Source organism: Paroedura picta, chromosome 8, assembly GCF_049243985.1.
Source record: "Paroedura picta isolate Pp20150507F chromosome 8, Ppicta_v3.0, whole genome shotgun sequence".
In the NCBI taxonomy this organism is placed as follows: domain Eukaryota; kingdom Metazoa; phylum Chordata; class Lepidosauria; order Squamata; family Gekkonidae; genus Paroedura; species Paroedura picta.
The window spans coordinates 23,246,716-23,254,996 of NC_135376.1; the positions used below are offsets into that span (position 1 = coordinate 23,246,716).

General features: G+C 41.7%; 1 protein-coding gene across 6 annotated transcripts in view; it reads right to left on the reverse strand.

Annotated features, from left to right (window-relative positions):
* MED12L (mediator complex subunit 12L) overlaps window positions 1-8,281 on the reverse strand; it is a 201,831-nt gene that overhangs the window by 94,222 nt on the left and 99,328 nt on the right. The window lies entirely within an intron of this gene.

The following is an 8,281-nucleotide window of genomic DNA, read 5'->3' on the forward strand; positions in this document are numbered from 1 at the left end:
CAGGAAACCTCTAAAAAGTCTGCAAACAAAAAAGAACATGAAGATTATATGTTTGACTTCCACAGTCATTAGTGCGTAGTGATCAGAGTAATCTGTTCAGTTTTTAATACATTAATTTTTGACTTTACATAGTTTGTGAATTGTATAAATAAATACAAATATTCACAGAGATCAGCAAACAGATTGGGGTAACAAGGACATTATTATTAGGAAGTTATTTTATGCAAGATGATTTTGTTCTAACTAAAATAGTAATGTATACATTACCCCCCCCCAAGTTTGTTCCTGTACTATTTCTTTTTTATTGAATTTCAATATACTAGTTGTCATCCCATGATAATACAACAATGAGTTCCAAAGGTTACAATGATGTGAAGTATTGCCTTTATCACTTTAACCTGATTGTTGATTATCTTCAAAGGATGGCCCCTTTTAAATTAATTAATTAATTAATTAATTATTAAATTTCTATACCTCCGCACATACAATTCTAAAACAATAAAACCCCAATAAAATCCCCATTAAAATAACAATCATATACTAACCAACTATGCAATGGCGACCATAATCTCTAATAATCCCTCCTTGCTCAGGTAGAGCACTGATCTAAATCTAATGTTAATCTAATCTAATGTAATGTAATGAGATCCGGGGCCGAGATGAATTTGGGAACCAGTTGGAAAACCCCATCCCTGGGACTCTGCCCTGGCCTCAACCGTACAACTGGCTGAAGAGCTCTCTCTTACAGGCCCTGCAGAAAGCTGGTAACTCGGGCAGGACTCTTAGCTCTTCTGGGAGCTCATTCCACCAGGTTGAGGCCAGGACCAAAAAGGCCCTGGCCCTGGTTAAGACCAGGCATACGTCCCTGGGGCCCAGGACAACCAGTAAATTCATACCCACAGAGCAAAGGGCCCTGTGGGGGGGCATAAGCAAGCCAGCAGTGCCACAGGTAGGCAGGACCCAGACCGCATATGGCCTTAAAGGTTAATACCAATACCCTGGATCTGACTCGGAAACAGACAGGTAACCAGTGCAGTTGACGAAGCACCGGTGGGATATGGGCCCCCCAAGATGTCCCAGTGAGGACCCTCATAGCCACATTTTGTACCAGCTGTAACTTCCGGATCAAGGACAAGGGTAGGCCGGTGTAGAGCGAGTTACACTAGTCTAATCTGGAAGTGACCGTTGCATGGATTACAGTGGCCAGGTGTTCTGGGGACAGGTAGTGTGCTAGTAGCCAGGCTTGGCGAAGATGGAAAAAAGCCATCCTGGCTACTTTCGTGACCTGAGCCTCCATTTAAAGGGAGGCATCAAAAGTCACCCCCAAATTCCTGGCAACTGGTGCAGGTCTCTTCTCCCTAGCCACAGGACCTCTGTCTTGGAGGGGTTGAGTTTCAGATGACTCTGCCTGAGCCATCCAGCAACCACTTCCAAACAATTGGCAAATGTATCCAGGGGGGAGTCTGGCTGCCCGTCCATTAGGAAGTAGAGCATATTGGTGACATCCCAGCCCGTAGCCCCGGGCCAGCTGGGCTACAGGGTGCATATAGATGTTAAAAAGCGTGGGTGAGAGAGTATCGCCCCCTGTGGAACCCCACAAGGGAGCCCACAGGGGTCCGACATCTCATCCCCCACTGCAACACTCTGCGATCAGTTCCGGAGGAAGGAGACCAACCATTGCAGTGCAGTCCTTCTAACTCCAGTTCCGGCGAGGTGGTGAGCCAATATCTCCTGGTCGACTACATCGAAAGCAGCCAACAAATCTAACAACACGAGTATGGCGGAGCTACCCCAGTTCAGCTGGCGCTGGATATCATCCGTCAGGGCGACCAGCACGGTCTCCATCCCGTGGCCATGATGGAAGCCAGACTGGTATGGATCTAGGGCCGAAGTTTCCTCCAGAAATGCTAGTAGCTGGTCTGCTGCTGCCCGCTCTATTTTGTATTTTGTAGAAGTGTTTATAGCACAATTCTGAACACAGTATTGCCTTTCTTGGCCACTGTTGCTAGAGAGGGGTGGTCTACAAATCCAATTACTAATAAATAAATGAATATTGAATTCAAAGGATTTAGAAGGGAGGTTTAGGATCACACCGAAAACCGTCCTCTGATCTGTTTCTCGTTAGCAATTGTACAAACTTTATTATATGATTCAGTTTCCATTTTTAACTGCAGCAAACTGAATTTCATGTGATTATAAATATGGCTGGCATTTTTATTTCCCATTACTAATACTATTCATGGGGCGTACCATTCTGTGGTTTGTACTTGATTTACACAACATAATTTGCCTTGAGTCTCAGTAAGAAAGACATATAAATAGCCAAAATAAAATAAATCTATACTTGGCTTCTCCTCTTCTGTGACACATTTAAATTTGCACTTTTTGAGGACAGTTTTTGTGTTCCACCCCCCCCCCCTTGAGGGGAACAAATATGCTCATATTTGTTGACTTCTACTTTTTTTCTTATGAGTTATCATTTCATTCCCACACACACAAACGTACACAAAATGTTCTCTATCTTTATATAGTTCCCACTATATCTTATATCATGTGTTCTAGATTGGTTCCACAGAGATAAAAGGAGCCAGTAAGGAACACTCCACCCACATGGAATGATAACTGTTCTCCTGATTGCTTTAGGATGCTTTGGATTGATCCTGCATTGAGCAAGGGGTTGGACTAGATAGCCTGTATGGCCCCTTCCAACTCTATGATTCTATGATTCTGTGATTGTGCGATTGCAGACTCCAGAGATCAGTTCCTATAGAGCAAATGTCCCCAAATTAGCCTGATGCAGCCTTCCTCAACTTTTTTACCACTGAGAAACCCCTGAAACATTCTTCAGGCTTCAATAAACCCCAAAGGTGGCACCATCATGCAGAATATGGTTAGAAAGCATAGCTGTGTACACGTCCACCTGGGGGCCCTCCCCTTCCCACTCCCTCCAGGCCCCCAAGGGTGATGTCTCAACATGACCATATATCGTCATATCCCTTAATAAACACTCAATTATTTAAAAAACTATTAAAAATTAAATCCCACCCATTTGGGAAACTCTTCCAGGTCCCATGAAGAAACCGCAGAGTTTCATGACGCTCTGGCTGAGAAAGCCTGTCCTAGAAGAAATGGCAGCTTCAGAGGGTAGACACTATGGCGGCACCTTTCCTTCCCCGAACTCTGCCCTCCCTTGGTACCACCCTAACATTTTCAGAAATTTCCCAAGCTGCAGTTGGCAACCCTAGCATATGTCAATGCAGCACGTTTTAATACCGAAATGCTGCACATTTTCTTCATGTACTAATTGCTATGAATTTCACTTTGTTTATTTGCAGGAACTACATACTATTGCTGTAGAACAGGTATGTACAAATTCACTATGTTAAAGTATCAGATAACTATTTCAACATTAAGATTGCTTCAGGTAAGGATTATGAAACCCGTTTAAGCTGCACTATGGGAACATCCTTTAGACTTTTTTCACCTCCACAACGAAGCTGAGGTGATCTTACTCAATTGCCAGCCTAGTCAAAATTATTCCTTCCACAGAATGTATGGAATTACATACTATGGTTAAACATAGCAAGCACTGCAGTAATTTAGAAATACACAAAGAAGAATTATTTGTAATATTCCTGGCTGGCTGGATAGTACCAAACATAAAAGCTCATTTCTACCTCGTCTGTTCTTTGTGCTTGAATAATGACTAAAAGCTAAAATCCTTATTAGTCAGTACAATACAGCAACTCAAAAATTCATCCTGGAATTCTCAGCCTTTCTCTATATTTTTTACCATTGAGAACCCCCTGAAATATTCTTCAGGCTTCGAGAAACCCCAGAAGTGGCGCAATTGTGCAGAATATGTTTGGGAAGCATAGCTGTGTACACATCCACATGGGGCCCCTCCCCTTCCCACCCCCTCCAGCCCATTACTGGACATTTTGGGAGGTGGGGGCAGGTCAACATGACCATATATGGTCATATCACCTGATAAATGTTTTTTTTTTAATTAAAAATATAATATATATATAATTCTCACCCATTTGGGAAACCCTTCCAGGGCTGTCAACAAACCCCAGGGTTTCACAAAACCCTAGCTGAGAAAGCCTGCCCTAGGTGGCCTTAGTCTTTTTCACACAGTCGCATTGAGGGTGAACAAGATGAGGCCGACTCAGAGCCAAACCAGATATGACCAAGAAAACTGTAATCAGAAACTCCTACTGTCGTTGTTTTTAAAGTCTAACAACAGTAGTGTGGCAGGGCAATTCACACTGAACCTAGATCACAGGAGAAAGGCAGGGAGCCAATGCCATTTCCCCATATTCAAAACACACAAAGTGATGTTTACACTGAAGGATAAACTTATTGGTACCATACAGCCAGTTCTTTTCCTGAAGCCAGTTCCACGGAGCCAACAGCAGGTGGGGGAGGTGAAATGAAACCTTCTCTGACATCATGGCTAATCAAATTACTCCCCATGCCCATGCTTAAGAACTGGTATGAATTGGCAATAAACTTCTGCATATATTTTTCTCTCTCTCAGCTATTTCTGGCTATTTATAAAGCACCAAACGATTACTTAAAATAGCATGTAAATATGTGCTGGCAGGACATACTGCACAACAGCAAGGGGCCTAACCTTAATGAAGGGTGTAACCATGGTATAAAACAGAGTTGCTTCTTAAAAGATGGGTGTGCCAATGGTTAAGAAATGCTTGAATCAGCTGCTTTTCTTTCATCTTTTATTGGGGAGGACAAATATCGATTTTTATGGACAGGAAGGGCAAGCTGACATGCCTAAATTAAGCCTATCAGTGTATACTGTATTCAGACTACCAAGAGAAACTTTAGCCTTAATTCATTTTGCAAAGTACAATGAGACAATCTAACATGTCTCCATTTCTTGGCCAAACATATAAAGAACTGCAGCAGGTGAGTGCTATTAAATATTTTTGGAGGTGGTACCAAAAAAGGCCAAGTACAGACCAAGGGAGCAAGATGGCTACATTCCTATGTGTGAACTCTAATAGGAAAGAGAAAGATGGATAGTTGCTTGTTTGCTCAGAAACCCTTCTAAGACAACCACCCAGCCATCCCTTGTAGACCATTGGTTCTCTACTAGTTGTGATAGCCACAAAAACAGCGAAGAATTGTTTATGCACAACTTATGACAACTCAATTTCCCTAAGCAATTTTGCATTCAACTTTCAAGCCTAAGATTTATTCAAATAATGATTGGGCCCACCATACAGATAACCGCACATGAATTTCATAAGGATTAATTCCTTGGCTTAGACAATCTTTCCCCGTTAACTATTAACTATTACTTATTTATTTTTACCCTTTTTATGTTAACTAAATTTCAATTAATTTAAATTTGCATTCTACCTGTTTTTAACCCTTATATTTTAACCTATTATATTGCACACCGCCCTGAGCCAATTCACTGGGAGAGTGGTATAAGTCAAATAAATAAATTACACAGACAGTGATTAAAATGTGGAATTACTTTAAAGGGATACAATAAAATCAGAGTCCAGTAACACCTTTAAGACCAACAAAGATTTATTCAGAGAGTGAGCTTTCAAGGGCAAGCACTCTTCGTCAGACCAAGTTGAGTGCTTGGTCGGCAACTCTATGGCATACACATTCTCCCCACCACTACCACCCATGCTAACTCTGGAATGCTCAAGAGAAGGAACAGCATAGGAAAGGTAGGCAGCAGTGGGTAGCAGTACAACAGAATAACATGCTAAGTAGTACAAATCTGATAGGAAGTCTTGAATTGGGAGTCATTTGCAAGGCTGATAATAATAAGCCATCCTTCTCAGGTACCAACTTTCATAAACGTAAGGCTAATTGTGCTCTATCGTTACCGCTAGAGATTGTCTCAGTTGGGTAAATTGTTTTTCTTAGTGTGGCTATCTCTGTAACACAGTTTTATCCCAACCTTCTTCCGAAAAAACTTCAAGCTTCTGTATGGTTCTAGACTCCCTGTTTATCCTAACAACTACCCTTGAAGGTGACCAAGGGCAGACTGGCTCACAGTCATCCAGGGAGCTCCATGTTAGTATGCAGATTTGAAGCCAGGAATAGTCCAACCATTCTAATCACTATTCTACCATTTTCTCAAATACCTTTAAGCTCAATATTTTTAAAGTAGTAATTGCTCTGCTGTTATGCAGTTGAAAAGTGACAAAAATACTATGGCACCTTGGAGGTACAGTATAAGAAAAATACTATGACACCTTGGAGGTACAGTATAAGAAAAATACTATGGCACCTTGGAGGTACAGTTGGAGGAACTCTTATAATACATTAAGCAAACTGAAAAAGTGGTTGCACCTGCACAACCTGAACCTATTACCTGAGTTGTTCATATCCTCAAATAAGCCAGATATCAACTTGGCTGGGGGGCAGCTGTAGTTATGAAAACTCTATGTGAGCTAAATAATTAAGCTGCCGTTCTGATCTGAACTAGGGTTGCTATTTAAGACGGAGAAACATATTAGGTCTAATCAAGCTTTTCATTTGGTCCAGAATGACTACTGTTATGAAGAATGAAACAGATGATGTACAAAGCCTTATGCTTAGAAAAAGGCTTCATTGTTTGATTAGTGTTGACAGCATTTTTAGAACTAGAAGGCATTTTAAAAATACACAATAAACATAGCTTGTAAGTCATTGGAACATGTTTGATAGAATGGGTCTATTGTCCCACATCTACACTGAGGTCTCAGCCCCCAGATCCCAAAATCTGAAATGCTTGTGTATGAATTTGTCCAAAGCCCTGGGTCTTTCTGCAGGATTTTGCAGCCTTTCCTTGTTCTACTCATCCACCTTACATTTCATACCAGATATGTCACCCACCTCGTGGAGTTTCTTATTATAGGCAGACTTAAAGCTTGACAAGCCTCAGCTTGCAAACTGGCTAAAACTATGCCTAGATTAAAAGCAACTCCAAGGACAGTTTTAACCCTTTTTATACTACAGTAAATTTCATCAGTATAATAAAACTTCTGCTGTGTCTGGCCAAGCACGTACACACTGAAAACACAAACACCTGCAGTTTTCGGGGGGGGGGGTGCTATCAAGTCGCAGTTCACTTATGGAAACCCAGTAGTTTTCAAAGCAAGGAATACTTGAGAGGTAATTTGCCACTGAGAGTAAATTGCCACCTTGGTGTAGTGGTTAGGAGCACAGACTTCTAATCTAGCGAGCCGGTGTGATTCCACACTCCCCCACCACATGCAACCAGCTGGGTGACCTTGGGCTCGCCACAGCACTGTTCTGACCGAGCAATAATATCAGGGCTCTCTCAGCCTCATCTCCCTCACAGGGTGTCTGTTGTGGGGAGAGGAAAGGGAAGGTGAATGTAAGCCGCTTTGAGACTCCTTCGGGTAGGGAAAAGGGGTATATAAGAACCAGTTCCTTCTTCTTCTTCCTCTTCTAGTAATTTTGAAGATTTAACAGAAGGAAAAAGAGGCTTCCAGAGGCCATCTAATACCATATTTATACAGTAAATAGAGGGTGGGAAAAGGGGGAGTTTTTCAACTAACTTTTCAAAAACCTGCACAACAAACAACATAAAGATGTGGAAAATATATCTGAACTACATAATAGGGAAAATTCCTCTTCACATATGATTAGATCACAAAATAAAAAGATGTAGTGGCTAGCAAGTGGTAAACTGGCCATTTCCTAAATGGCAGGTAAAGGAGTTACCACCTTAATATTGCCATTTTGCACAGAACACGCAATAAAATACACAGCAAAAGAGTGTCCCATTTTCATGAAAATGTCTAGCCTAACATCTTGAAAATCCTGAAGTTAGCACTGGACTATTAAGGCACCACAGAACTTTCACTATTTGTTATTCCTATGACAGCCCATCATATGAAAAAGGTATAACCCATATTCTGCCCTTGTCTCTTTTCACTGGTTTCAGTGATATCTGAGGCAAGACAACTGATCTTTTAATAAACTGTTTCTGACATACGTCTACTGTTGTTTCTGACCCACACATCCTCAAAATGAAGGCTATCTTTTAGTTACCCCATATATAAGACACCAGCATGGTGTTGTGGTTAAAGAACAGCACCTCTAATCTGGAGAGTTGTGTTTGATTCTCTACTCCTCCACATGCAGCCAGCTGAGTTCTCTAACAGAGCAGTTCTCTGAGAACTCTCTCAGCCCCACCTACCTCCTAGGGCAGGGGTAGTCAACCTGTGGTCCTCCAGATGTTCATGGACTACAATTCCCAGTGTTTGCTGACAGGGGC